The sequence below is a fragment of the Rousettus aegyptiacus genome, unplaced genomic scaffold (assembly GCF_014176215.1).
Source record: "Rousettus aegyptiacus isolate mRouAeg1 unplaced genomic scaffold, mRouAeg1.p scaffold_m13_p_2, whole genome shotgun sequence".
Classification (NCBI taxonomy): Eukaryota; Metazoa; Chordata; class Mammalia; order Chiroptera; family Pteropodidae; genus Rousettus; species Rousettus aegyptiacus.
In genome coordinates, this window is record NW_023416295.1 from 145,065,589 (window position 1) to 145,089,313 (window position 23,725).

A 23,725-nucleotide genomic window follows, 5' to 3' on the forward strand; every position below is an offset into this window, starting at 1 on the left:
TCCTATTGTTATAGATGAGGAAATTAAGACACAGATAGTAGAGTAACTTGCCCAAGAATTAATTTTGAGCTTAAGGATTACAATATCATATCACCTTTATAACCTTATTAAGACCTTATAATTCTTTCATTTTTGCTTCTGTTGCCTTAAGGAGTTAAATGCCATGTTAAATAACAGAAGATGTGATACTACCCTTCACAGGCAATTTGGAATTTTTCAGGTTTTATGAAATAGTCTTTTCTATTTTCTCTTCCAAAGTCAAAAAGTCTTAAAATTTTCCCTTGAAAGTATGTGCCATATTCCTTTTATATGATAACCTATTCATTTATTTTGGGACTCATGAAATCTATCTTAAACTATATCCATGTGGGAACTTCTCATTTCTCTTATAGTTGCTGTGTTCTTGCTTCTCTTTTGTTTTGCCCTTTCCATCTTTCCCTTTAAGGCAATGAAAATCATAAATGACTCGAGGGAATGTCCAGAGATGAATAGAGATAGACTGTGCCTTTCTACCATTTCTAGTTCTGGGCTTTCTAGATATGTTTTCATGTGTGGATCCTATGTTGATATAAATAATCAATCAAAGAATAGTAAGATCTTAGATCTTTTTCAATTATCTGCAACTTTACAGAATAAAGAAGTAGAAAAGGATATACATATGTTTCTCCTATCATATCTATGAGAAGCTAAACAGGAATTCAAATAATAATCTTACTCTCTAACAAAAGTTTGTGTCTGAACTGCTTGGTAGGGACACAGTTGTCTCTCGTCTCTTGGTTTTCTCTTTGTTCCCATTTCTTCCCCTGCCCCCTTTTTTTGGTCTTTCTTTTCTTATCTCAATGTCTCTATGTATCTCTCTTGTTTCCCAGCTCAAGTGCATCATTTTCTGCTATTGTGCTTAAAAAACTTGGCTGCAGGGGCTCTGAAATGAATAAAAATGTAATCCTCACTGTGCCTATTGTGCGCTCTCATTTGTTTTTGCTGTATCGATTTATCAGCAGAGGGAAATTACTTGCTGGAAGAGAGGATGCCAGTCAGAATGACATTTATTTCATAGTACAAGGAGGCTCTCCAGCGTGTTTCCATGTAACCCAGATATTGGAGCTGTAAAAGGGCTTGTAACAAGGTTTAGTGCTATGATTAGATCGTGTGGAGCACCTTGCTTTCATAACAACAGGCACTCTGCAGGAGCTAGGGCCTCAGGTTATGGTCAACCTTTTTTTTTTTTTTTTTTTAAGGATAGATATAGAATTCAACAATTCCCTCCCTATCTAAACTGTTTCTATGCCAAAAGCCAAATCTTGCAGACTTACAAGAATAAAAGAGGTATATTTTTAGTTGCCTACAGCTTTTATAACATCAAATTAAATGCAAAAATAGATGAAACAGTTACCTGTTAATCCCCTTAACTTTTTTTTTTGCCCCTTTCCCTTTATTTCAGAGAAATTGTTCCATTTTAATTCACCAAAGCAAATCTTTTTATTCAGCGACTGTAAGTTACATGTGCTCAAGGCTACCAATTACCTGTGAAACCAAATACGTTCTCTATGTAAAAACTAAGGCAAGTGTAGCAAATTGTTAACAGCAACTGTTTTTGCCTTAGATACTATAGGTAAAATTTCATAGGTCTTTGCTGTTATTCTTATCAGCTTGGCATTTAGGAAATTAACTTGTTTCGTTGTCTTCCTAATTTTCCATAGAACTAACAGAATTGCAGTGTTTGTCATAGCATTTTTTTTTTCTTCTATGGAATGAGATAAATGAGTATTTTCTAGGGATTGAGAAGACATAGGAGATATTTTCTTTCCCCTCTTTCTTCACTGATGAGATTTGTTCATTTCGTAATGTTGGCAAAGGTAAAAATGATTGAGATTTTTAAAGGAAAAACAAAAAGTAAACTTACATTTGTAAATTAAATAAAAATCTGCCCATTTTTAAGCAATACTTTTTTTTTTTTTTGGACAACTGGTTTTACAGTGTTGAAGTATACTGGGCTATGATAGGATATTTGACTTATAAATTCCTTTTTTGACGATTTGACAATCCCAGTGCATTCAGCATGGAGATGTTTCTTAAAGAAGACTGGAATTTTCACTCAAATTTAAGTATATGGTGTAACGTAGGCTCTCAGACCAGAAGAGGCACGGAAATAAGTGGTAGTTATTTTAATATATTTTATTACTTGTAGAAAGTATTTATTTATTTATTTTTTGAATTCAAGGAGTTCATCTAAATATCAAGTGATGGGATAGAACTTCCTGCCATTGTTAAGTCACATCTCTGACATATTTTGAGACTATTGTTATTCAATATTAGCATGCTTTTGGCAGTTAATTAGACAACACATTAAAATTTTATCAGCTCCAGAAAAAAACAGGATAAAAATGAACCAAGTTAATTTCTTAAATGCCGGGTTTATAAGAATAGTAGCTAAGACTTGTTATTTATCTTGAAGTACAGTATGCTTAATTCTATAAATCTTAGGAGTAAGTTTTTGTGTTAGTCTCAGCTGACTCATTCAGCCTGTTGATGCCACTCAAACACTGTTACAGTTCTTTCTTGAGTATTCCAATACAGAATAATGGAGCTGTGAACTCTAGGAAAGTTAGCCCTAGATGTTGATCTTTAATATAATACTTAGATGTTAAATTTAACTAGAAAAAACTATGGGAATTATAAAGGATAAGTGATCAGGAATTCAATTTTTTCATATCCTGAATGGAAAAGATCTTCAGTGTGAGAGCCGATATACAATACTCAGAATTGTGGGCCTGCCTCTGTTACGTGCCTTTCAATTAAAATTATTGGGAATGCCCAGGGGAAAAGGTAGGATGTTTAAATTCAATTTATTAGACCTTGGCATACATCCTATGAATTGGAACTCTGTTTAGGTACCTTCAGTGATAATTCTTAATGATCTTACTTTGTACCTTCAAGTGAATTGACACCCAAAATGACCAGGCATAATGCTTTAAAAGCTAAATTAAAATAGAGTTTTGAAAAATCCAATTGTCCATGTTATTCTTTGTTGAGCTTTTTGAACTCCAAGATGTTTCAGAACTTCAAAGAGAAATGCTGCTGCCTTTAGATTTTTAACAAAATCCTACAATGGCTGAACCTTTCAGCAAATCTGTCAGCTTCTCTGTTCCAAGGACAACTGCAGTGTCATTTTCTACTCCTGCTGGTATTAATGAAAAACCAACCTTTTGACATGTTTAGACTGTGTCTCAAAAGTTCTCTATCTCTTGCTGGGGTAATAAAGGTTAGAAATCATTGGCTGCAGGTGATTTATGTCTTGGCTAAAATCCTTTCCATAAAACCTACTTGGAATAGGTAGGCATAAAAGTCTATGATGGAAAATGTGCTAGGTGAACAAATTATGTTGAGAAAGATGCTCCTCATAAATTTTTACATATTTACTATCACAGACTTTCAATTTTCAATGCGTGGAACTGGCAGCAACTTTTTTTTTTTTTTTTTTTTTTTTTTACTGTACTTCAAACTAGAGGTAGTTTTGAAAATATGCAGTTCAGACAGATTTCTGAACTATTATATCTTTGTGATTTCACTGTTGTTTTCTAACTCTTATGATCTTTCATTCACTGAATTTAAAGGCAATGCTTGGTTGTATTCAAAGCGGAGATATGCCTACTTCTCTATCTTAAGGAGCAGGGTTTCCTTGTGGTCTAAATATCACACCACCATCTCCCTTTCTTCTATAGGAAATCAACTTGAATATAAAGGAAAGAAACACACTGGTGTCAGAAATAAGTACAGAACAAAAGTGCTCGCAGAGTACTGAGTGAAATAAAGACTATTTATTTTGAATGTGGTGGTAATTTTTTAATGGCGAGATGCTGAGGTTAACTATACAAGTGTGGGACCTGTTTTATTGCACTGAGGTGGTCTCCAGCTGCAGTGGTTCATTCTAGGCTGATCGAGGGCATGTTGGCCTGCTATCTCACCCCATTCTTTGTGATGCCATGTGATTGCGAAGCAACGTATGTGAACTTGCCTAGTTGACAGCTGTCAACTGTAAATGGCCATATGTAATGATGAGTAAAGTTGTTATCAACTGTCAATAGGCCATATGTAATGATGAGTAAAGTTACAGGCTGCTGTCTGATTAGATGTAAGATTAGAAAAAAGAAACAACACTGAAACCTGTCCCTGAAAGGTCTAAAACAGGTATAATTTGAGAGGAGCTTGATTTATGTACCTGTATTTCTGTTTCAATCCCATTTCTCTATAGATATATAAAATGAATACTGTTTGTCAATACTTACTCTCAGTTGAATGGGAACAATTTTATCAACCTTACAAATCAAAAGCTAGAACCTATGATTGCACAGGAGAATGCTCAAATGAAAGGGAATTTTGTTTGTAGGGCAAGTACAAGCCTATGAAAGACCTCTTTGTATTCACTCTCCCCTCCCCAGTACATACAAAATGTTTTATTCAAGACTAAGCATTTACTAAGCTATGTGGGGTAATGTGATGGGCAAATGTGAAGTTATTGCTTTGGGATAAATATTATTGTCAGTCCGGAGACATGATCAATGGCATGGGCATGATGGACTGATACAGCCATGCAGCCAGTCTTTGGCATCTTTTCTACTGATGGAACATGTTTTTAACCACCAGCTCCACAAATGATCACTACTGTGTGATTGCTAAGCTTTCCTCTGGGCACCACCTTTTTTTCAATCATTTTGACAAAAAGATCCTATCATGCAGTCACCTAGAACAAAATATTCTGAAAAAACCTAAACAAGGTAGAAAGAGAGAGAGAGAGAGAGAGAGAGAGAGAGAGAGAGAGAGAGAGAGAGAGAGAGAGAATGTGTATGTAAAGCAAAGAAGCTACATTTAAAAGATGACCATGAAGGAGAGAGGGTGAGAATGTGGTCCTTGCAAGGCTAAAGAAGAGAAAATAGAAGAAAAGAAAGGAACTTGCTATTTATTTCTTCAAGTAAAACAAAGTAGTGGGCTCCTAATTTTTGTGCCCCAGCTCCCTGAAGGCTACAATCTATTTACTTCAGAAACACTGGCCCTCTGAGCTTGGTGTTTGGAAAAGTCACTGTAAGAACTTTCTCTCCAAAGGCAAATCACCACATACCAGAGTCAAGCTCTCCTCTACGAGCCTCCTATTCGAGTCCCTCAAAATATGCTTTCAAAAAATTCTGTTCTTGCCATTTCTCCTCCCCTGAAAAGGGAGGATCAACACATTTCCTTCTCAATCATTTATTTTCTGACAAATTCAGTAAAGCTGCATTTTGAACAATAAGCCCCAGAAAGACAGCTCCCAAACTTGAAACTTCAAGAGACAACATGAGAAATGGTTGTATAGAAAAAGTCTTTGGCTTTTCTGTGTGCGTGTGCGTGTGTGTGTGTGTTTGGAACTGCCATCAAGGGCTTCTTATTGCTTTAGGGTAAAGACTTAAGATGACACCAAGGCTCTGCTTCTCTGGCTCCAAGTAGAACTTCCTTAGCTTTGTCTTACAGTACACTGTGCTCCAACCACTCTGATCTTTCTTGCTAGTCCTCAAAAGCCCCCAACTTTTTCTTGCCCCACTAGGCCTTAACATAAACTCTTCCCTCCACCCAACTCTCTCTCTGGAATGTTTTTAACCAACCTCACCCTTTTCTGAGTGAACTTTTAGTCATTGAACAGATTTCCTTTCTAGGCTAACTTCTTTAAGGAGCCTTCCCTCAATCTGTGGTCTAGATGTGGTTCCTTATTATGCACCCTCATATTATACTCCCTTCCACCGGAACTATCTCAGTTTGAAATTACATACTCATCTTTCTGTGATTAGTTGATTAATGCTCATCCCCCTTCTTCAACTATAGATTCCAAGCAGAGACCAGGCCTTTTTTTCACCTCCTGGTGTCCCTACCTCCCAGTACAGTGTCTGGCACATAGGAAACACACTGTAAATATTTTTTTGGACGATTGAATGCCCCCCTGTGACATCTCCAAAAATAAATCACTCATGTAGTTGAGGGCTGGTATAGTTCTCTTTTCTTGAGGAACAGACATGCTTTTGATTATTATTTTTTTTGATGTGATCTTTATAGGCCATCATATTTTTCCTTTGAAAATGATTGGTGGAAACCTTGTAGTTTTTGTTCCCAATTGCCAGAGCTTCTCTTAGTTTTTTTCTTCAATGACTGTTTCATGAATCCTCTTTTACCTATGGTCTTTTTACTTCGTATTTCATTATAAGCTGTCTCAAAGCTTTTTAGAAGTACTGGGGGTATACAGTAATGAATAAGTAAGATGAATCAACCCCAGGCAAGTCCATTTGCCTACAATTATAGCAGTATTGGAATACTTAATCCTTGTGTAAACACGGCTCAAGAAGAATTTAGTGGGTTTTTTTTTTCTCTCAATTTGTGGGAAGCATTTAAAAAATTTCTCTTACTTTGCACCTGTACACTACTTCTCTTCCAAGAATATTTAAGCTTTAAGCACTTTCCAATCATTACTTGATTAGCTGCCAACACGTCAGTGTTTATATTATGGAGGAACTGAGGCAAAAAGAGCCAAAATTTCAGAATTAAAAAAAGAAAGTTGATAACATGAGGATGTATTTCTGGCTCCTAGTCTCTTGCAGTTTCACTCAGGTGTTATAATGCTAGGTTGATAATCATTGGTGTGGAATTATTATTTTAATTTCTTTGAGCTTTTTTTTTTTTAATTTGAAACATTGAGTTTTATATGACTGACAATGACCAATATAACTGTCATAAAATATTTTATTTCAAACACTCTAAAAACATCAGTATCTATAAATAATTTGAGAAAATCATTGGAAAAATAATATCCAAATAAATTGTAATAAGCAATTTTTTAATAGTCAAAGAAATGTGGCACCCAAGTAGACATTTTACGAGAAGATATTAAAATTTAAGGTTCAACAGACTAAAACCAAACATTGAAATGCATGTGCACCAGTTGTGTAATATCGAAGGCATAGATTTAATGGCCAGAGACTGAAGTTGGCCAAACCTGAAGTGGTCACTTGATGCTAGCCAATGATGTTAGTATTTGACAGGTGAGCTAATAAACACAAAATAGTTAACACTTATACAATTTTATACTGAAGCCATTTTTTTTTTCAGATAAGTTGAATGTAGAATTTTCTACAGGTTAAGACAAAAATATCTAAAATAAATATTTTCTTCTCTCACTAAGAATTTTTTTCTTGTCTCCTTATTTACCTTATTTATTAAATTTGAGTTTTGTATTCACATAGATCTTTTCTTTAAGTGCTTTGTATTCTATCTGTGTTATATCTCTTTCATTTACGTTATCAGTTAGTCAGATTTGTTGTTTTTGCTGTTCGGGTTTCAAATCTTGTTAAAAATTAGCTAAGTTTCACATCATGAGGGCATATAATATACACATATGTGCATGTATGTATATACACTCACAGTCCTTCCTCCACAATGCCAAACTGGTTAAGGTCCCACCTCAAATTTTAATGAAATAAGTTTGTTATCCTACCTGTCTATTTGTGTTAAGGTGTCCAGGATGTAGAGCAAAATCTAAGATCAAGTTTTAGGTAGATCGAATTAGCTTCCCCCGCTCAATCTCAGGCAAGTCAAGTTGTCTTGTCTGTAAATTCTTTAAGTGTGTTGCATTTGTTTTTTTTTTTCTTTTAAAAAAATTATTTTCTATTTTCTAGTTTCTGTGTTCATTGCCTAATGCATTAACTAATATTTATTGGAATCCTATTACTTGTTAGGCACTTATTCTAGGTGTTGGGGTTATAGTGGTAAAGAGAAAGCAAAAAACCAAAACAAAACAATAAAACTCCCAAAACACAAGTCACATTCTTAACTATCATGGAACCCAGAGTCTAGTGATGAGAAAAATTAGTGCTAATTAAACAATTGCACAAAGCAATATAAGATTGTAACTGTAATGAATGCTACAAAAGAAGAGCAAACATTGATGAGCCCTCTAATGGGAGGATTTGACCTAATTAGGACATTTAGAGAAGGCAGCCCTGTAACATGTATCAGACATAATTGGGTGAATAATATAAATAATAATAGTAATGGTAATAGCTAACCCTGTTGATCACTTAGTCTGTCCAAGGCTCTGAAATAGGTATTTTACCTGTGTCCATTTATCTAATCCTCTCTAATTTTGTGGGAGGTTGGCACTGTTATCACCCTAACTTGCAGAAGGAAAGTAAGCGCTGAGAGAATTCCAACCTAGGGTTCTGCTCCAGCACCCAAATGTTTAACCTATCTCTTCTATCTTGCCTACTCAAAGAGTTGTGGGAAAGAATGTTCCAGGCACTGAAATTCACACAGCTGTGCATAGGCCCTGGGATAATGAGAGGGAGCATAGTAATTAGGGAGAGCTGAGAGAAGACCAGCAGGAGCATAAAAACAAAGGCAGAGGAAGCCAGCAGAGTACAAAGTTACCTCCATCTGCTTTATGTGCATCTCTAGAGTCCATCACTCCCCAAGTGTCTTAGCTTTACCATGGGAAGCCACCTTTGTTCAGGGTGTAGCAGATCACTCTTAGACTTTGTTTAAGGTTTTCCAGCCAGATCTATTCTAAATTATATGAACAACCACAGAAACTCAAGATTAGATAAGTTTAATACAACAAGCTAGTCAGGAAAACTTTCTTCCTCTCCTTTCCTTTCCAAATATGGAAAACAATGACTTGGTATAAAACTGCCAAATGTTATGCCAGTTGCCTACATTCAGAATTTAAATTTTCCTGACAGGATAGGTGATCACCTTGATAAGTTTGCAAACTGGTAAATTAAATGGCTTGAGCTCAGATTAACTTCGGCACCATTATATGAGAGATACACAGATTCTCTCTAGGGGGAATCATGGTTATTTTTGGTTATTTCAAAATTAAGAATATTTGTACTCAGGTCATAGTTCTGAGTATAGTAAGTTAGAGAAACTATTATTAGCTTAATACAAAGACTTTACTCTCTGGGGTTGTGTAAAGAGACTTTCATTATACATAGTTATAATAATAACTACAGATATAATTTAAAAGACTTTAATAACCATATGTTGAGTTAATGAAAAATCTCTTGCTCTTTTGATAAGTGGTTAGTCAGTTAAATCATTCTATAATACTGCTAGTCTATGAAGCAACTTAAGGTTTTCAGAATGACTTTATTTAAATGTTATATCCAAAAAATACATAAAGGGTAACAGTTACATGGATTGGTTGTATGAAAGGAAGGAGCAGAAAATAAAAAATTAAATTTCACAAATATAGGACAAGTTAAAATAAAAAACAATTTGTAGTCCTTTAGAACAACAGCTTTAATGTTAATTCTTTTTCTCTTCGAATTATGAAAAAGCATTATTGCACATTTCCTATATTGTTACAGTTGAAACAAATATAATATAGAAATAACTATTACTGTCTTAAATTGTAATATTATATATGTTCATAATATTCATATAAATACATTTTATGTAGAAATTATAAACTCTATGAAACAACAGAAATATTTGAGAATACAAGCTGAAATAGACAAATATAGCTTTAGTTGTTAAAACCTTTATAACACGTTTCTAGTAAATCATGTATTTATCTAAATCATATATGTTTTATGGTATGAAAGCAAATGAGCATAGAGTTCCAAGTTCACAGAGCTATATATATATTTTCTTAAGTGTTTGGTGCTTTTTTTCTGAGTATAAAAGAAAAACTTATAAAAAATATTCGAAATAATTCAAAGTAATGGAATTATAAAGGAAAAAGCAAAAGCCTCCACAATCACATTTTCCCAGAGATAACCACTATAACGGTTTGTTTTATATCTTCTTGCTGTATATAAAGACACCTTTTTCCCTCTTTAAGTGGTGTCATAATCTTAACTCCCTGTTGATGGACTTTAGGGTTTTCCATTATTTACTTTGACAAATGATGCTACAAATGACTATTTTTTAATGCATATAGCACACTTAATATTTAGATAGGATAAATTACTAGAAGTGGCACTGCTGCGCTAAAAATCACACACACTTAGAATTTTCGTACACATTGCAAAATGCCCTCAGAAAGTATACAAACTTACACTTTAACTATACCCAAGGCTCTTTTCCCTCTAACTATTAGGGTATGATCTTCTTTTAAAATTATATCGGATGGGTAGAAAATGGATAATATCTCATTGCAGTTTTAGTTTTCTTCCATTATTACTGTATAGACAGAAGAGGAAACAAACTATATTTGTATAGCTCATTGGGAATAAAGATCAGGTTGGTATAGAAAGTTGAAAACAGATCATTCACATTAGTCTATTTCATAACTTCCAGTGTTTTCAAAATGCCCTCGGTTTTGTAAAAACAGTTTTCATGTCATGACACATACATTGAACTGTTTGCTTCAGTAGAGAATGAGCAGAACTGTAGCAAAACCTTTGTAACGAAATTATTTTAATACTTTTCAGGCAAGAAATTAGTTTCACCAAGAAAATTGATTTAATTTGAAAGAGGCACAGTATTTATAGCCATAACCAGGTTAAACATTTTTCTCCATTCCTATTTCAAAAAAATAGCTTCTAACCACTGTATAGTTTCAAATCAATTAGTTCAGTTTAAGGATTTCAAATTGCATTAATACTCCTCCCATCTTTATGAAATTTATTTTTCTGTGTAAATCTTTGAAGTTCTTCACATAATTTTTATAAAACAGACAAAATAATTTTTGATGAACAGCTAACTGGCCCAGAGAAAAATTTGCAGTTGTCAATTATTATTTATTTTGGTTCATATTGCTGGATAGTGACAAATGATTTTAACGAACCCTCTGGTCTTCTTAATATTATTTTTTTTTCTGTTTCCAAGTGTCTAAATTCAACAAAAAATTGAAACTAAATATAGTAAGAAAACTTACTTTATTCCCAATGGCTTTAATGACAGTCAGAAATTTTAGTAGCTGATACATTTTCATGAATCATTCAATACTTACTGTATTTTAGAAACATAAATTGAAGGGAAATCCAGAATATTGATATCCCACAAATGGTAACTTTGCTGTTTTGCCAGACCTGCATGCTGTAGATCTTAACTGCATAGTTTTTGAATGGCAGCCTAACAAGCCTGAATATTCCATTGAGACTGAGCTAGAAGAACATTTTTTCCCAATGTCTTCTCCAGAGGCACCTTGGTCATTTGAATCCTGGAAACTAGAAATGATGCTTTGATCCACAGAGTGCTTTGTGTAGCAATAATGAAAATAGAGGAAGGCTTTTATTTTTCATTGAGTTTTATTTTAGATAATCTCTGAATGTGAACCTTGGTTCTGATTTAAGAGAACCTCCTGCCATAACCAAGGCCACTGATGAGACATAGATTGTTTTTAATTGTCCTGGATTTTGTTCTTATTTTGGAAAAGTATTATGTGTTTTAAATTTTCATGGAAAGAAACTTTAAATCATAAAATAGGAACAATGAGGCTTTGTAATCAAGTCAGGCAAAGCCACTCATATATTTAAAATCTGACTATATTGAAATTACTTTAAGTTGTGCCCAAATCTACATTCATTTATATAATATGAAATATCTTGCTGTTTTAGATATATTGATATATACCAGTATTACAGTTTAATTGAAAAATAGTATGGTTTAGTTATAAATAAGGGAAATCTTGACTATGAACCTTAAGGTCTTTCCAGTAAAGTCCAGGTGTGCTTAGGCATTCTCTGCTGATAGAGATTTATAAAAATCGAGGGAGGAAATTCAGAGCACATCTAATCAATCATTCTATTTCGTGGCACCACACATAAACCATTACACTTAGGTGAAACTCTAGCCATAGAAAAGAGATTTAGTAACCTATTTTTAGTGACTACTTGACTTATATATTGTTTTTAAATCATGCCATTAAGAAAAATCTGGGTAGTAATAAGTATCTCAACTTGAAAATTTATATGGCGTGTTAATTTTCATTGAGAAATAGAATGGCTGTATGAAAAGCAATACAGTCACTATAAATGCTGTTCAGTAGTAACAACTACTTGGTGGAATCACTTCATTTTACATCTGAATTTCCTCTACTTGCCACCAAGGGTAAGGATTTCTGGAATGAAATTCACTGCCAATCTTTTTTTTTTTTTTTTCCTTTTCTGCTGCCCCAAGTGCTCGCTCTCTCTTTCTCTTTTGATTTTTTCATCTTTATTGAAATATAATAGACAATTAGTTGCTTGTATTTACATTGTACAATTCAGTGAGTTTTTTCAAATATAGTTGGCATACAATACTATATCAGTTTCATTTGTATAGCATAGTGATCATAGATCCACATAACTTGCAAAGTGATCACCCCACTAAATCTAGTATTGCAATGCATAGTTAGACATTGGTTGGGATGGAAAGTGAAATTTTTTTTCTACTTAATTTTATTGGAGGTAAGGAGGATGTATAACTTATTACCTCAATAGAAACTTGGCCAATAAAACAGTAAAATATAAAGAAATTGAACACTTGATCATTTTAAGGATTTAATTTTATCATCTGGAAATCTTGGCATTTGACTTTGAGATACAGCATAGCCGAATCACCATACATCTCTGTTCAGAAAACTGGTTGTTCTTTTGGGAAATGCAGTTTTACAGACTATGTTGCAACCTTACAGAATGAATTTTTAGTATCAATATTGACAGATGAAGAACAGGAAGCACACAGTGGCAAGTGAGATATCACAGCAGACACAGTAGTGAGACCCCCAGTTTGGAACCTAACATCGCTTTGACCTGCCATTAAATAATCGTGATCTCATACTAAAATCAGAATTCTAATTTTAGGCTCATGATTTGGCTATATTGGACAAATTAAAGAAAAAGAAAACACTTTATGTGAACTAAAAGGAATTTCTGAGATAGTTTAATATGAATGCGACCACTACTTGGAGTTTTATTTTAAAAAATGAATAGTCAGGCAGTAAATACGATTTCAGTATGTCACATTTAAGGATCTCTTTATATAGTGCCATAACTTAATGGATATAAAAAGATACATCCATTTTTGCTAAAATTAGCATAAGGCCTCATATCTGGAGCTGTGTATTGCTTCTGTGGCCATGCAATTTTATTCCTTATGTCTTCTGTACCCTCCTCAAACATATATACTTGGAAATTGGCTTGAAAGGGGATGGTCAAGTTAAATCTCCTTTTCAAATAAAAGTTCTAAAAATCACACATAAATAAATTGCAGAAATGTCTTTAGACATTTAGAACCATATATTGGCTGAAAGATGAGACTTTTTGTACTAGAAAACTTTGTTTTCTTGTCTTTAACCACTGAATCCCACTTTCTCTTCTGAGTGTAAACTGGCAGATTACACATTTCCAAGGGCTTGTTCAGTGTGAAGTTTTTCAGGTGATTTCAGTTTAATGCAACCAGATAATTGTAGCTCCAGGGTTTAGTTAGGTTGTAAAGCTGCTAATCCAGACAATATTACCTGCTCACATGTTGTGCTTATAGGAGACACCTCTGCCTTTAATGGTCTCTCCGCATGCTGGCGATTTCTAGTTTCAGAAGTCCTATAAAATGAGGCACACCAGAACAGGACTAAGTCTTGAAAAAAAATCAGAACATATAGTTTGGGGTAACAATGTGAAACCTTGGATAAAATTTAACATTTTTGTGTCCTTAGGTTCTACTTTTGTCTTTAAAAAAATTTAGCATTGAATTTGAAAACTATATCTTTTAAAAAAATTGTTGTTTAAATGAGCTAGTGCCAAAGCAGCCATACTCCAAGTATTTATAAATAGTTTAACCAATTAGTGCAGTTATTATTTGGTAGGATTCTCCCTTTTAGTGGAGTGCAGTAATTCACTTTCCATATTTATTCCACTCAGAACCTCTTCTGAAGAGCAATTGTAATGCAATATTGAATAATGATTATGTCGGTATTCTGAAGGTTGCTACCTTTTTCTCTCACCCTGACCAGAATTCGGTGTTTATATTATAGTTAATATATCAACAAATGATTGTAAATAAAAGACAAATCTATTTATTTGTCAAACTTTTGTTAACTCCTGTGGCCCACACACTAATGAACAATTGGGAAATAAAACAACACTGGAGAGAGGCAGTTTATATGTGATTAAGCCTTTTTATTCTGACATTGCATGTTAGAAATAGGCGGAGGTCTTGCTTTAGCGTGCAGTTAAACATGGCATGTACAAATGGGAATTAGGGTTTTATTGTAACTAAGGCTAGATTCAGGATTTGGGCAATGTGAGATATGTAGGATCTAAGAGGACAAAAAAGAAAGTATAATTTGAGAGCTCAGGCAGCAGCATTCCTGTAACATAATGTGTCACCTCCCAACATTAAGAGTACTCTGTCAAGTGCCTAGCAAAGAGCGTAGCTCCCTACAGATACATCTTTATTTTTGCCTTGCTCTTCCTTTTCTCCTTCTTCAATCTCTTCCTTCCTCCCTCCCTCTGCCTCTCTACTGGCTATCATAGGAGGGGAGGTTGTATATTTTATTCCTCATCTGTAATCTCTTCTTCCAGTAACTGTGTTGTCTCTTCAAAAATAGTGTGTTAGTGTCATTGCTATTAATAATACTTAATTCTCTGTTATCTGAGGAGTCTAACAATAAGAAAATGGATAGTTTCCACTTGTTTTTTATTCCTGGCACCTTGGATTACAGGGAGAGTTATTTCTCTTCAGCTGAGGTAGTCAACACAGGGAGCATTGTTTTGCTTCTTAGTTATTATTGCCCAACAGGGTCCTCTCTGGGTGGTGAAAAGGAAGGTTCAGGGATCCCTGGAGGCTGTGCTGGCCATTGCATTCTTTTCCCTATCCTGGTCATTTTTCTTTACAGTCTCAAAAGCTGCCACTGTTCTCAGTGGTAAATCCATGTATGTATATGACAGCTCTGTACCAAAAGAAGGGACACCCAGAGAGGGAAGTAAAGAGGAAAAGATAAAGGAAGAAAAGGGAAACTTTCCTTCATTTTAAACATGTGAGGTTCTTCCATGTTTTATTTAAAAATATATGGCTGCGTTGACTTTGTTATCCTAAATGACAATTAGGATGGAGTTATTTTTGACATACTCTGGTAATCATTAGAATTTGAAGTGATTCTTTTAATAAAATATGAAGAATTTTAAATTTACTTAAAAGATTAAATTCACGTTGATCTATTTTTAACTTATTAGATGATCGTCATCCATGCTTGGTGCTATGGAGAATTTATTGAAAATATCAAGCATACTTACCTCAGAATGACTTTTGTAAGCTAGCTGTGTAGACAAGAATTTTACATATGAACTAGGTAATTAAATGAGATAATGAGTGAGTTTTAAATACATTATTTATATTTCAAAAAGTACAATTTGGTTATTTCAAAAATTTAATTATTATTACTTTTTTCTTAATTGTTGGTTTGATTTTTTTATAAATGTCTAAGAAAGATTCCAGGTTTAGTTTAAATTATTCAAATTTAAATTAGTTTGAAGGAAATTACAAAATAAACTTGGATTTATTTTTATAATCCAGTATTCTACTTACATGGGTTAATCTTGCTTTATCAATGACTTTCATAGTCACAAGTTCAATTAATCAATTAAGATTCATTTGTTTCCACATCATGTGAACCTAGGTAATTTTTTTTTTTTTTTTAATATAGGTTATTGAAGTATCATAGTGCCCAAAACCTTGGATAGGCAGGTCCCAGGGCAGCTCTGGAGAACTCTACTCAGGAAGGGTTAGCAGATGCTCTGCCTCCCCTCTTCCCTAGGGCTACCACTGAAGTGATTCAGCTTCCCTGACTTCCAGTGGAGGCCTGAAATTAAAACATTTATTCAGACCTAATAACATGCTAAATTCAGAATATACATAAGCCATTAGGAGTTACTCTCTGGAGTTATTGCACCAATTTCTGCAGAAAATAAACAATTTTTGGCAGCGGTCTCATTTCCAGTAGACATTTGCACCTCTAATGATTAAGAGATTTTGGCAAAATTCCTTGAACCTTTTCCCAAGTGATGCACTGTTTTAAGCTTCTAGAGGACTCACTGAGTATTCCAGATCTGCGATATATTTCTAAGTTGTAGATACTGACCTATTTTTTTTTTTTTTTGGCAGAGTTTGACCTTTCACTGAACTCCCCAATGTGTTTATTACTTTCACCTGCTTTAATGCCCTCATGGCACTCTATCTGAATAATTACAAAAATACAGGCTTAGAGTCCTTACTGTTAAAGGCTGAAAACTTTCAAACAAGAAATGATGTCTGGTAAATCTCTTATTGCCAATCAACTGCTTTGCAAACTTACTCAATTCTGTCTCTTGCTTATATTTTTCCCTTCCTTTCCACTACTGCCTTTCAGATCCTTCTAATTAGAAGATAAGGAGACTATAACTAAACATCCTTGTGTACATAAATCAGGCAAAGACTCACTGAGGTGATGGCAGCTGCAGTGATCAGAACTGAGCTCTCTGTGCTCCTGGCCCAATTTCTTCCCTGCTGGCTTGCAACAATCTGGAGTTTTAAATACTTTTCTATGGAAATTCTAAATTTTATCTTTATTTCTCAAATTTACAGATGGTAATGCTTTTATTATTAAGTTAATGAATTTTATGTGCACTCTGATCAATTAACATATTGGGTTATAATACCAGGTAGTGCTCCTTAGCACATGGTATAGACCACAGAGGATGAGGAGAAAGCCACAAGTCCTATCATCTGATTACAGTTACTTCTTTATTACTCTCAAGATGGATCCTGTTAAGCCATCTATTAGAGTTTCATAATCGTTGGCTAAAGGAAAGTCTAATAAGGAACCTTATTTTAAAAATTCAATTGTATTACTCTTAAATACCTTAAATAACTAAATTTGACTATTGAAACTTAGATATAGATGAAAATTATGCATCATTAGTGTATAAATCACAAGCCCGAACTTCATTATAATTAAATATGTAAAAAATTAAAACACTTATAATTAAAGGTACTTTCTTAAAAAGATAAACAATCAGATTCACTTGGCTGTAATAATTCTATTACTCAGGGCAGAAGGCACATTTTAGCTTACTTTTCTCCAAGATATTATCAATCTTATATTAGTAGAGTATAAATTAATACAGGGTTTCTGTTGTTATTTTGTTTTATGTGTTTTTTATTTATTTGTTGGTTCTTTAATTTTGAATAAACCACATCAATACTTCAGACATTCAAAGTCTGCTGATTTCTAGTAATTAGGATATGAATCAAAAATGAGCTTAGAAAATTTAAAATTATCTCACTAATCTATGCCTCTGAACTGCCAAGTTTTATTCATAAGAGAACTCTAAAGCCTTCTTTCATGAGCTATTTGGTTATATAGTAGTAAGCTTGAAAAAAAATGTTTTCCAAGCCTATAGCAGAATAACATAGCAAATCAGAATAATGAAGGACCATTCTAAGCCCTCACAGAGTGAGACAGTATAAGCAAGGAAACAAAAGTAAGGCAAAACCAAAACATAAAAATTAGTCTATGTTAACCAATGTCACCATAAAAATAAATTAATTAATTTAAAAAATTAGTCTAAGTACTGCAGTTATAATAGATTGATCTCATTTAGTGTAGTGTAGTGTTTCTTCAGCACTGTTGACTTTTGGGGCTGAATAATTCTTTTGGAGGATGCTATGGGTTGGAAGGAGATTCTCTACTCATTTTAGGATATTTAGCAGTGATCTTGGCCTCTATCCACTCAATGCCATAGCACCTCTCCTACTTCCCCCAGAAATGACACAAACAAAATTGTCTTCAGACTTTAATGAAGGTCTCTGGAGGGACAAAATCAAACCCTGCTGAGGACCACTGACTGATATAGCATTTAACAACTGTATAAATCTTGATAATTCTTCAAAGTATAATTGTGCTATTTCTTATTATAACTCTAAGCTATCGAAAAGTTTACCTTTGTTTTCTGTCTTTAAGATGACAGGTAAATATGTGACATATTTTAGAAAGCTCTATATTTTAGTGATTAGAAATTTTTAAAAATTGGTTTCGCTTGATGCTACATGTCGATGATTCAGGAATCCAAGTACGAGGAATTCTTTATATTCTTGTGACACTGGAAAAAAATATTATTGCATTATCATTATTTTGTAAAAAGAATGCCTAATTATGCAGTCAAATACTATAGGTCCTCTGGCATGGCCCCTTAGACTGATACTAAAATTATCTCAGGTTTCCTGAGCACGCGTTATATGACAGTAGGTGGAAACAGCCCTAGCACAATAGGAAGTGTGAGGAAGTTGGCCTCAGATTCCATGTTTAGATTTGGACAGCCAAAATCGGATATGAATCAAGAGCCTGTGAAACAAACAAAATTTCCCTAAAGATTGTTCTTGATAGTTCGGAAAGCAAATTGTATCTTCTCTTTGTTCTTTTGAGTATTATTTTCCTAAATAGAAAATATGATACAAGCTCTAATCTTTGATCTGTTCATAATTGAACATATTGGAAAAGATTACTTATATTCTCCAGTTTGTTCTTTCTAGGGATATATTTTAAAAATCTATCAGTTATTTAATGCCAAATATACATATGGGCCTTTCTTGTGCTGGCTATACCTATGTCCAAATGGAATCAAATGGCATGGTTGATAATTTCATCTACTGTTTTCTTATTTTTAATATCTCAAATTCAGAGAATTCTCAAACCATACCAATTAGGTAATTCCTTCAAGAAAACTGAGGTGTAGAAGGATAGCTTTGTGGGAGATTGGGTCCCTGTTCACAGCTACCTAGAATAAAAGTTAGCTTATGCAATAGGAAAACAAACAAACAAACAAACAAAACAAAAAAGTTGGATTTTGGTTTGACAACTTAAATTTAACTTTTTCTCTTTATTGTATTTTCACTATTATTCTTTAATTCTTTAGTTTCGTAATTTGTGCCTGCATTCTCTTAACATAATTTTTTGATATTAATCTATCTTTTTTTGTGATATACCTTTTGTATATTTTTATCATGTTTGTTTTGTATATAATTTTTAAATTTTATCATTTTTACTTTTGACTGAAATTTTTGGTGTATTTTATGTATTTTCATTGTAATTCATATAGAAGTTAGAATATTCTATACAATTTTTAAAATCCTTATCCCGTTTTCTTTGGATTTATTTTAAATGTCATTCATTTACTAATTTCTTTAGCGTGACAATTGTCTTGTATTTTTCTACCAATTTTCACATTTTGGTCTTTTATAATAAGGCTAAGAGGAACAACTATAAAATCTATGTTCTCAGAAAAATCTTCTGAATAATTTACTCCTCCAGTTCCCTAAAGTCTACTCTAAGATCTCAAGCATCAACTATAGGAGCCAGAAAGAACTGGTGAGGACTGTGATGAACCCAGTAGTATGTGTTTTTATCACTTGGGCAGCTTCTATTCCGTACCGATAGATTGCTGCCATGTGCAAGGATGGACATAGCATTGCCAGGTCTTTTAAGTTTTCGAAATGTGTCAGAAATATGGCTTCTCACAGTTTCTAAATACTGAAAAAAAAAAAAAACTTAAAAAAATTGTTAATACTATATAGGTCAAATGTAACACAAGACAGTGGTATATAGATACTTCCCAAAGCTATTGCAGGGGCCACTAAAGCCTGGTGTTATTGCTGGCCTAAAAATAATTAAATCAAAAGGGCTCTTCTTATCAAGTCATTCTTAGCATCAGAAATTAGTGAAATTTGTCCTGCCTTTTGTCCTAGGGCACTTCTCTAGCAATTATAATCATAATAGGATTCTTCACTCTTTTAGTAAGATTTATATTCTAAGTTTTAGTTACTCGAATCCTAAAAATATTAAGTATTAGTCAATTTCTCATTGTGTTAAGATATTGGTCTTTTATGTTTTACTGATAACATGTAGTCCTGTCCTGTTGTTGTTATTTTGATTTTAATAACTGCCTATAGAACTCTTGTTACATGTGAAGGATGTTTTTAAAATTATCCTCAAATTGTTATAATAACAGAAAGATTAGAAAATATATTAAGAATTTTAGAGATATTGCATAAATAGAGTATTACATGGGTAGAAAGAGGAGAATTGTTGGATGAACTGGAATTTAGGTAAGTCATTGCTATCTTTGGAGAAATAAAGTAATCTCGCTTATAAGATATCATGGTCAATAGCAAAAAAAAAACACTAGGTGAATGAAAGGCAATATAAAGTTAACTAGGATGGACTATAGAAAGTGATTATTCCTAAGTTGATTTCTAAACTTGTTCAGAAACTTTGAAGAGGATTATGAAATCCCAGCAAAACTGGTAATCCTATTGTAGATTTCTAGGTCCTAAATACCTTGTATTTTAGATACCTTGTATTTTGGACCCAGCACTGTTCTAAGACCATAGAGGACAGTCAGATTGAAAGTAAATTGATGGTTTTTGGAAAACTTTGACATGTGCTATCCCATTCATTCAACACTTAAAATAACCTTATGGAGTAATCAGAATTATTATCCCCACAGAAACTGATACCAAAGAGAATAAATAATATTTCCTAAGAACACAATTAGTTGTTAGATGTTAGAAATATAACTTTAGACTCATCTGTCATGTTCTGCTACTCTGCCATGTTACCACTGGTAAATGGCCTAGTCATGTCAATTGTAAAATGTACTGGGAATCCTTATTCTTTATGCGTTTACCTAGTGAAGACACTAGGTAAGATTGTTAATTAACAATGTGTCTTCCATTTTAAGGTGGAGTTTATATATATATATGTATATATATGTATATATATGTATATATATGTATATATATGTATGTATATATATGTATGTATGTATATATATACTGGTTATAATATGCAACTAACATAAATCTCTAATATGCATTTCCTTTTGATTATATAGTATTTTCAGTTGGTTGAACTATATACTTAAGAATTTTTTCCCTAGAGTCAAGTTTGTGGTTGAGCTTATTAATTTTAAACCCTTTATATTAAAAAAGTGAGAAGTAAGGGAAGCAGCCACAAAACAGTCCTGGGGGATTTTCTTGTTTCATCCATTTGAGGAGTTTCCACTGATTATTCTAAACATGTGATTTGAAAACAGAGGTGTAAATCTTGTCACTGAGCTTTAAAAAGAAAATAATTCTAGTGTGGCCATTTCAACTGAAATTTGAAGATAGGATGCTGAGCCACCAGCCCCTGTAAATAATGGCTCCCTTTATCCTACTGGTCCATCTTAAAGTAAGAGCTTCAATCTGAAGCAGAGAGAGCCAAGGCTTCTTCTCTGTGACCCTTATTGGTGTTCTATTCATTCTCTTAATCCTGTTGAATTCTTGCACTTTAGACATGAGGAAAGGCTTGTGATTTGAATTCTGCAAAAATACAGAATGTAAAATGAAGATGAGGTTCTTTAGTAGTCAGATTTTGTTACTCAATAGTTTGCTCAATTTTCAGTATAATTTTTTTTCTATTTATATCTTGTCAAGCAATGGGAGAGTACAAGTCAACATGACTGGTTTTGTTATTGATAAAATATATTTATATAGTTATATAGTCATTATCAGGAGGCCTCTGAAAATTACAAAATTTGAGTTCTCTTTCAAAGCACAATTCCCATCTTTTACTGTGATCGAGAGCTGATCTAAGTGGATTTATTACTCCTGGGACAGTACTGCTTTGTCTTCTTTTGTTTTTATAACCTTCCTATTTGAACCCTGATCCTAAGAGTGAAAATTCAGTTCAACAATTTGTCCTTTTTCATTGATTCCATCCCGTTCTCTCTCTCCTTCCTCAGCGTCCCTTTCTCCACAGTGGGCATACTTTTCTTGGGAGTAAATAGTAATGTTACATATATTAACACAGTGCTCTGGTATAGTGTGTTTGGGTGTACACTCCGTGCAAGTCCCTGGCAGTCATAAATTAATTAAAAGTAGACAAGAACCACAGAAAAAGAAAGTTCTCCCCTTTTTTCCCCCTCCCCCTTTTCTTTCTTTTTCTCCGGGTAAATAGCTAGTTCCTTTGTCCCTAGCTGCACTATTTCATTTCTGCCATCATTGTCCTCATTGTTCTCTGAAACAGGAGGGGTCTGGGCCAGGAGCAGCAAGGTCTCAGCTAATGACGGGAAGTCTTTAAAGTTTGCGCTGCATTTCATCTTCTCTGTGGGAGTTTTAGGACGTATCCAGTGTTTGATCCCCACCGAGCAACTTTGCTTCTAGTTAATTAACAGATCCCCCATTACACACTCTCATCTAGAAGCACATGGGAGGCCTATTGGGAGGTAATTCAAGGCCAATCTGAGTGATGGCAGGAATTAGAGAAATCGGTTGTTTTAGGGCTAATGTTCGGGAAAAAAAGATGTCCCATTTTAGAGATCTCATTTGAAATTTTTGATTTTTTTTTTTCAAATAAAAAAACAAGATAAGGGAATTATTTCGTCTCTATAACCTTACTCTGACTATTCGGGGCAGTTTGAACTTAGAGCTCTTCATAACTGCCTGGAAGAAAAACAAAAAGGAATAAAGGAAAGACAATATTATGAGATATAACAACTCTAACAAGAATTTTGGTCTCTTTTTTCTAGCAGTCTTTTTCCTGCCCAGCCTGTTAGCAAGGTCGCAACTATCCACAGCAACTTTTCCAGGGTACATGAGGCAGAGTAGCTGTCAGAATAAACCACCATCTCAATAGTGGTTTATTTTATAGCCAAGGCTAATCATACTCTGTTCTCAAGTTGTTGCTTTTGTTCCAAGGGTATCAGAGTGATTTACAAATAATAAATAATAGCTTCAGTGTTGGGATTCTTCCCCCTTCTAGCCTCTTTCCAGGTGAACGCTGCAAAATAAAGCAAACTTACCCAAAGTTGCATTGGCATATGAGAGCCAGGAACAGAGCTCTCATGTTTCAGTGACTCTGCTGTCCCAGACCACAGGTAGCCCTGGTTTGAAAGGTGAATGCTTTATTCAATTCCTTATCCTTCTACAGTTTCTCTAGCCCTATGAGCAATGACCCCCTTTATCTAATGAATTAGGAGCTACTCCTGCCTTGCAATTCTCAGTTCAACACTTGGCAATGAGAATCAAACCGGGGCTATTTAGTGCAGCGGTAAATGGCCCGCCACATTAGCCCCCTGGCATGCAAAGCTATTAGGTTGTTTTACTGTTGTTAAAGTTACATTTGTTAGGTAGAGTTGCTGCCCTTCTACACAAACTCAGCAGTGCCTGATACTGGTGGAAGCAGCACATGTACTAAATGTGTGCCATCCAGCGTCTAAATGGGTAGGCGGTGTGGCTATGCGGCAGATGAGAAGCATTCCTCTGTCTGAAAAAGCAGGAGCATGGATTATTATGAGAAAGAAAAGAAGAAAGGAAGGAAGGAGGAAGGAAGGAAGGAGGGAAGGAGGGAGGAAAGGAGGGAAGGAAGGAAGGAAGGAAGGAAGGAAGGAAAGGAAGGAAGGAAGGAGGGTGGGAGGAAGGGAGGGAAGGAAGGAAGGGAAAAAGAGGGTGAAAGGAAAAGGAGAAAAAGAAAGAAAGAAAGAGAGAGAAAAGATCAATGGACAACTTGGTTTTCGTACTTTGCTGTGACTAAACTAATTACATGGGCTTGATTAACCATTAATTTATAGCAGTTCTTAAATAACTACTAATTGTCATGGTGCCATACAGAAAGAAGGCCAGGAGAGAAGCACTAAATAAGCTGGTGTGGCACTCCACAGACCAGCAGCAATGCTGAACACACACTGGAGCTGGGCAGAATCCTGTG

General features: G+C 34.2%; 1 protein-coding gene across 1 annotated transcript in view; it reads left to right on the forward strand.

Moving 5' to 3' along the window:
- SOX5 (SRY-box transcription factor 5) overlaps positions 1-23,725 on the forward strand; it is a 660,043-nt gene that overhangs the window by 19,862 nt on the left and 616,456 nt on the right. The gene's annotated exons all lie outside the window — the stretch shown is intronic.